The 6648-nt window shown below is 25.3% G+C and overlaps 1 protein-coding gene across 1 annotated transcript in view; it reads right to left on the reverse strand.

Moving 5' to 3' along the window:
* The window catches only part of LOC119670000 (bifunctional lysine-specific demethylase and histidyl-hydroxylase NO66-like), a 16481-nt gene extending 10661 nt beyond the window's left edge, over positions 1 to 5820 (reverse strand). The window contains exon 1 of the mRNA XM_038080076.1: positions 5816 to 5820. The gene's annotated coding sequence lies outside the window, so the exon portion shown is untranslated. The remainder of the gene's footprint in view (positions 1 to 5815) is intronic.
* Between the last annotated feature and the right edge of the window lie 828 nt (positions 5821 to 6648).

Raw genomic sequence — 6648 nt, forward strand, 5'->3', positions numbered from 1 at the left:
TTTGTTGAGACCATACTGATGGATTAAATTTAATCAATTAAATTTAATGTATTAACCAATATATTGCACTTATGATGTTTTTAAATATTATATATATTTTTGTTCAATTTGTTTATTTTCTTTTTCTTAATAATATTTTTTATTAAATTTAATTTTTTATAAAAATGTTCATTAAATCTTTTATAAAATTTTGTATAAAACTTTTTATCACAATTTTTTTTGATTTTTTTACTAAATTTTTTATTAGTAATAAAAACGTTTTATTAAATTTTTATTTAAAAAAAATTTATTTTATTTTATAAAACTTTTTATCAAATTTTTTATCAAGTTTTTTATAACATTTTTAACATATTATTCATTAAATTTGTTATAAAATACTTATTAAATTTGTTATTAAATATCTTTCTAAATATTTTTTTTAATTTTTTATTAAATCCATTATTTAATATTTTTTTATTAAATTTATTATTAAATTTTTTATAATTTTTTTTAAGTGTTTATAAAATATTTCATTAATTTTTTTTAAATTTTTTAACAAATTTTTTATTAAAATATTTATCAAATTTTTAATATGTAATACATTATTTTAAAAATATTTTTGTTTTATGAATTTTGTTCTTATTTTCTATAAGTTTGTTTATAAATTTTTTATTATTTATTTAAAAAATTTATCAAATTTTTAAAATTTTTAATACATTATCAATTAAATTTTATAAAATATTTGATAGGTTGTTTTGTAAATTTTATTATTTTTTTTATTCAGTTTTAAATTTTATTAAATTTCTTTTTTATTAAAATAGTTTTAGAAACCTTTTTTTTAGTGTTTATACAATTTTCATAAATTTTTAATAAAGTTTTTAATAGAAACTTTTATATGACTTTATAAACCTAAGTTTGGTCTTCTTAAAAGTAAAATTTTCTATAGCGATACATTCTATTAGAACACCAACACCAAAATAGATAGATGTATGTCTACGAGTAATATATTCAATAAAAACGTCTACCTTTCTTTTGGCCATTGGTAAAAATTGTTTCTTTTAAAATAAAAGTAAAAGTCGAATAGAAGATATATCAAATAACTATTTTTTTAAACAAATTAAATCAATTGAAATATTTAGTTAAAGATCTTCTAGTACGCCAATACCTATTAGCTATATTGCTTTATAAAATGTTTAAGATATTGAATTATATTTTGATATAAGTATAATTTAATAATAGATTAGTTGTGACTGTAGGTTACTCTATTATATACTCTATTACCTATAATATTTCATCTGAAACTGTAAAAACTATTTCTAGTTTAATTAATTTTAATGAAGAAAATTGAGGTTACTTATTTCTTCTGTTCCTTTTTTAATAATATGTAGTAAATATTTCTTTCGACCAAATATAAACATATAAAATAAATTTTAACTAGAAAGTTTATAATTTCATATAATTTCTTGACAACTCTTTTTGCTTCATCACCTTTTGCTCATAAATCCTCAACTATTTTTCAATAATATTTTTTTAATATTATTTGCTTTTTTTTGTTTGTATTTTTTTTCTTTTTCTAATTTTTCTACATACCGTTTTGGTGGTAAGGTGCGTTTAAGTTCAATGTGTCGTATTGGTGTTGTCGGACCCAAGCGACCCTTAATTCTTCCTTGAGATTGTGAGGTAGCTGCAGACTCTGCTGAGATTCCTGCAATGCCAATTGTGCTACGCAACGATGAAGCTAATTCACGATGATGTGCAGCTATGGCAGATTGCGATTCGACTGCATAATCCAACCCAGGTAATTCCAATGACGTTATCGGATGTATGCGTGTCAATGAAAGTGTGCTCTCTAGTACTGTGCTAAGTAATGGTGCACTGCGTAGGGATCTCAAACTACCACGTCTAGTTAAGGATTCTGATTTGTACATTTAAAATGTTAACCGTTTTGCTTTAGTTTAAAGTAAAATGCTTGACAAAATGTTTGGACGGAAGTTGAATTTACCAGCATTAACGATAAATGTCGTAATTATTTTTCAGTTAGTAATGTTTTCTTTTTTTTAATAATTTTATAGCTTTTAAGAAAATTATAGTTTATAACATTTTTAGTTACAAAAAGTTTCCGTTTTCTGTATAATCACTTATGATTGCATGTCCTCTCACACTATTTTTGTTGTTGGAAATGTTCACTTGTCAAAATCATGCCACTGCCACCGTTTTAATCAAATTATCGCTTGGTTAAAATATTTCCCAATGGTTTTTTATTACTAAAATAAAATGTTTTGTTCTTTAGCGATTTTGTTAAACATATTATTAACACCAATTATGATCCTTATCAAATGTTTTCCTTTCTAAGTGTAAAATATCACGCGATTTTTTATTGCTTTTATGGAATTTTTTGCTTTGCATTTTTTGAATAAATTACTATTTTATTGAAAATTTTTTTTGAAAAATTTAAAAAAAAAATTCAATAGAGGTGTTCTATGATTTTTCTACACATTAAGAACAACATAATATTAATTTATTTTTATACAAACCGTATAAGATCTAATATAAAAGATGTAGGATCAATATAAGGAACACATATTATTAATTTATTTTTATACAAACAATATAAGATTTTTTAGGATAATGATTTGTTTACGTCATTACTTGAAATATATATATAAGTGATATTCTATAAATGGAAGGCCCTAATGCAAGGAATGCGTCTAATCACTATTAACATAAGAGCACTTGAGATAGCTGATAAATGAAATTTATCTGTAAACCAGACATAGTCTGTAAGTTTTAATCATAGGAAGCATTATTATTGGGAAAAGGTCAAACAATATATTAGGAAACCCAACTAGAATGGTAATAGCGTATTTTCAATTAATTTGGTGATGTTTGATATAATTTACTTAGTATTGTATAGTATTTACAATAATAATTATTTAGTATTCGAATCAAATTAATGACTTAAATAATATTTTAAAGTTTATTTACCAGCTTAATGTAAATGTTATACTAAGTATTTTTTTTTCAGTTCAAAATTTTTCTAAGTGATAGAAATAGAGCTGGGGATGAAGAACACCAAAATTAAAACAAATAATTGACCAATTAGGTTATAATATGTTATGTATATTCATATTAGATTATATTTAATTCTATTTATATATTCTACCCTAATCTTTAATCTTTAAGAAGTGGTTTGTCGAAAAGAAAAAAGAAACTAGATTTCTTGTTTATCTGAATCCATTTTAATAAAAATAAGAAGTTGTTTTTACATAAACATAAGGTTACAAAGCTGAAGTGGTTACTGAACAAAAAAAAAATCATCAAAACTTATAATTTCAAAATAGTCACTATGCTTAATTTGTGTTAGTAGATATATAAAAACAGTCAGAACGCATTGTGGTTATTGATAAATGCCACATCGCGTTGTGGTTATTGATAAATGCCACAACGCGTTCTGGTTGTTATGCAATGTAACAATAAAATGATATACACATCATTATCGCAGTTAGCAACGTCATAAATAAATTTATATGCATTGGACTTTAGTATTTTTATATACATCTATTATATTATTTTAATAACGCAATACTTATATACATATTAAAATGCGAAATATACGATAAAACTCATTTTTTTCTTTAATATGTAAAAGAATATATTACAGATTTCTAATATTTATGAATAAGATATTTACATATTAATTTGTATTTACACAAATATACGCAATAATGAAAAATATGGTCTGAGTACTAAAAGATTGCATGAGTACTTTTATTGACGAAATTACAAGAAATTCATAATTCTATAGACATCTAATGAATTTAATTGTGGCTGAACTTATATATAATCACACACACTTGGCTAATATAGACTGTTCGAAACTGTACCAATTATAAAAACATAAGATAAGTAAAAAATTAATGAATAATCAAAGCAGAGGGCTTCAAAGACAAATACATTCAAAGCAGATTTTTTTTCAAAAACATGTACCATGTTTGAGTCGTCCTATTTTCTCACCAGAACCCCCAGTAATTACTATTGTTTCCAACACTGGAAACTTGGCTCAAAGTGTAAAATAATAAGTTGAATTGAAAAAAACATTATAGGATGTTTTAAAGACTTTGAAGCAGAGTACCATTTAGAGCAGTGTAAAGATGGAATAACGTTTACACATATGTGTTAAGGTCAGGAAGGATTATGTTAAGAAGACAGAAACTTACAAAAACATAAAACATATTTGTTAGTGCATAAGAAGTAAATCTTTTCAAACTCCACTGCTGAATTCGTTAAATATCAAACCTTTACCAGATATTACCGTCAAAACTTATCGGAACTGTATACATTTTGATATATACTAAATTATATGTAGAAGGATATGTATTTCAACATATTTGATATAAAACAGATATATGAACTCATAACTAAAATGACTTATTTAAAAAATATTTAAACTTAAATGGAGAAGTCCAGCTCAGTATATAGATTACATTTAATATATTATATTATAGTTTTTTAAAAATTTTAGATTTTAGTTATAACAAAGGAATTTTAATATATTTTTTCAAAAACTTTTAATTTTATTTTGATTTAATTTATTTTATAATTATGCACAATTTTTATTATACATTGTTATAGTACAGTAGTATGAAAGTGGTCCTTTCGAAAGCATAACCAGAAATCTTCCATAATACTCTGAAAAATTTATAGTACGAATATACAAAACTTCACAATTAAGTTAGGAAGAGAAGAATTTAAAATTAATAAAAAAATGTCTACTATGATATTAGAAATCAAAACAATTGATTGTGAAAACAGTGAACTCAATTAGATAATTTCTCAACACTACCGTTACATGAACTCCACAATTATAAACCCCAATTCAAGACACAGTCAACTGAAACAAAACGAGGAGTATAACACTAGGCTTACTAGTTTCCACATTGAAGCTCAAATTTTGGACAACAGTAACGTTTGGTTGATTGGATTGACTAATCCTTTCTGTCTTTTATTATCACCAATTATTTGCCATTTTAATATCACATATGTATGTCACAAGAAACCCTTGCAATTGAGCTACATCTATGCGATTGAGGTTATGTCGTTTAACAGATCTTTTGTGTTCTTACTGATAATCAACCTGAAATTCTTTAAAATAAAGACTTCCCTACAAATCAGTCTCTTCTGTTAACCAAAGCTGAGCAGTCAAGGAAGAAATGTGTAATAAGTAACAGTTGAATGGAAGACATTGTCTCTGTCAGCAATTAACCTGAAAGCCAAAGCTAAGCAGCCAAAGAAGAAATGTGTAATAAGTAACAGTTGAATGGAAGATAGTGTCTCTGGGTACCTACGCAACCTTGATGTGACATAAAAGTAATTAATTTGACAGTAGGAACTCGGGTCCAGTCAATATCTTGACTCGGTTCCAGTTAATATCGTGACTTGGTCTCATTGTGTGAAGACCGATAGTACCACTTAATTTCGTTTAAGTAGTTTCTTTCTGCAGCATCGAAGTTAGTTAATTTTTTAAATATACAATTAAATATTCGTTTATATATTAGAACATGTTATGCTAAATCTTTAATTTTAATATTAAATGTTATACTATATGGTATATACATAAGTAATCTAACTCTAATTATGTGCTTGTAAAATGTATTGTTATATGAGAATTTTTAAAAAGTTAATGCATACTTGTGATTTGATCTTAGCTCTGTTGTGGTTTACTTAATAATTCTCTGAATAACTGCTTTTCCCTCAATTTTAAGTCCCTTCTGTCCTGTGGCGTATAAACTCCTCACCAGGAAAGATATCCTTCAGTCAATGTCTTATACTGCAACAGTTTTGTGCGTACCAGTGTTAAGGATATTGTTTGGTTGAGTGTAGCACTTTCTCTTCAGATTGTTCTCATCACTTCAACTGCTATTATTGTAAAGTTTATTATCGTATTATTATTATCGTAGTGATATACTAAGACTCCTTGTATCAAAAGTAGCACTTATACTGTAATGGATTATTCGATTGTACTGACTTCAACTGATGATGTTTTGTCTAAGTGCGTTGCGCTATATGTTTATTTATATATATAATGTAGTTATATATTACATATATATATGGTAATGAGTTAATAACTATTCGAGTTGCGTATAAAAAAGTTATAGGGAAGATCGACGTATTACAACACTATTCGATAATAATCGTATATATATGTATGTATATGCTTTTTTTTACATATGTATTTATGTATCTATATATTATATAGTATTAATAATTGTTGGCGTTTTAGATTTGCGACTAATGACGACAATGGTGACCTGCTGTTAACTACTTTTGTGAAGTGATACGTTTTGTGATTAAATGCTAAATTATTATTTGCACTTAGTTTTTTTTTCTTTTCAGCATAACTACTTAGTGAATCATATGGGTAGCCACACAATGCTCCCAGGATTGAGTATGCTCCAATGTAATATATTTTGCCACCGAGTCCAATCCATATTTGCATATGGCAGCGGCGCTCATAAGGGGCTGCACAATATAATAAATCGTAGAATCAGCTATCCATGTTTGAAGTTCTATAAAGAAAAAAATAGAAAGGAATTTGTATTAATATTATTGTTTAGGTCATTTATTGATATGTGATATAAATTAAAAGAATTATAGTGAATAGTTTTGAGG

Source organism: Teleopsis dalmanni, chromosome 1, assembly GCF_002237135.1.
Source record: "Teleopsis dalmanni isolate 2A chromosome 1, ASM223713v2, whole genome shotgun sequence".
In the NCBI taxonomy this organism is placed as follows: Eukaryota; Metazoa; Arthropoda; class Insecta; order Diptera; family Diopsidae; genus Teleopsis; species Teleopsis dalmanni.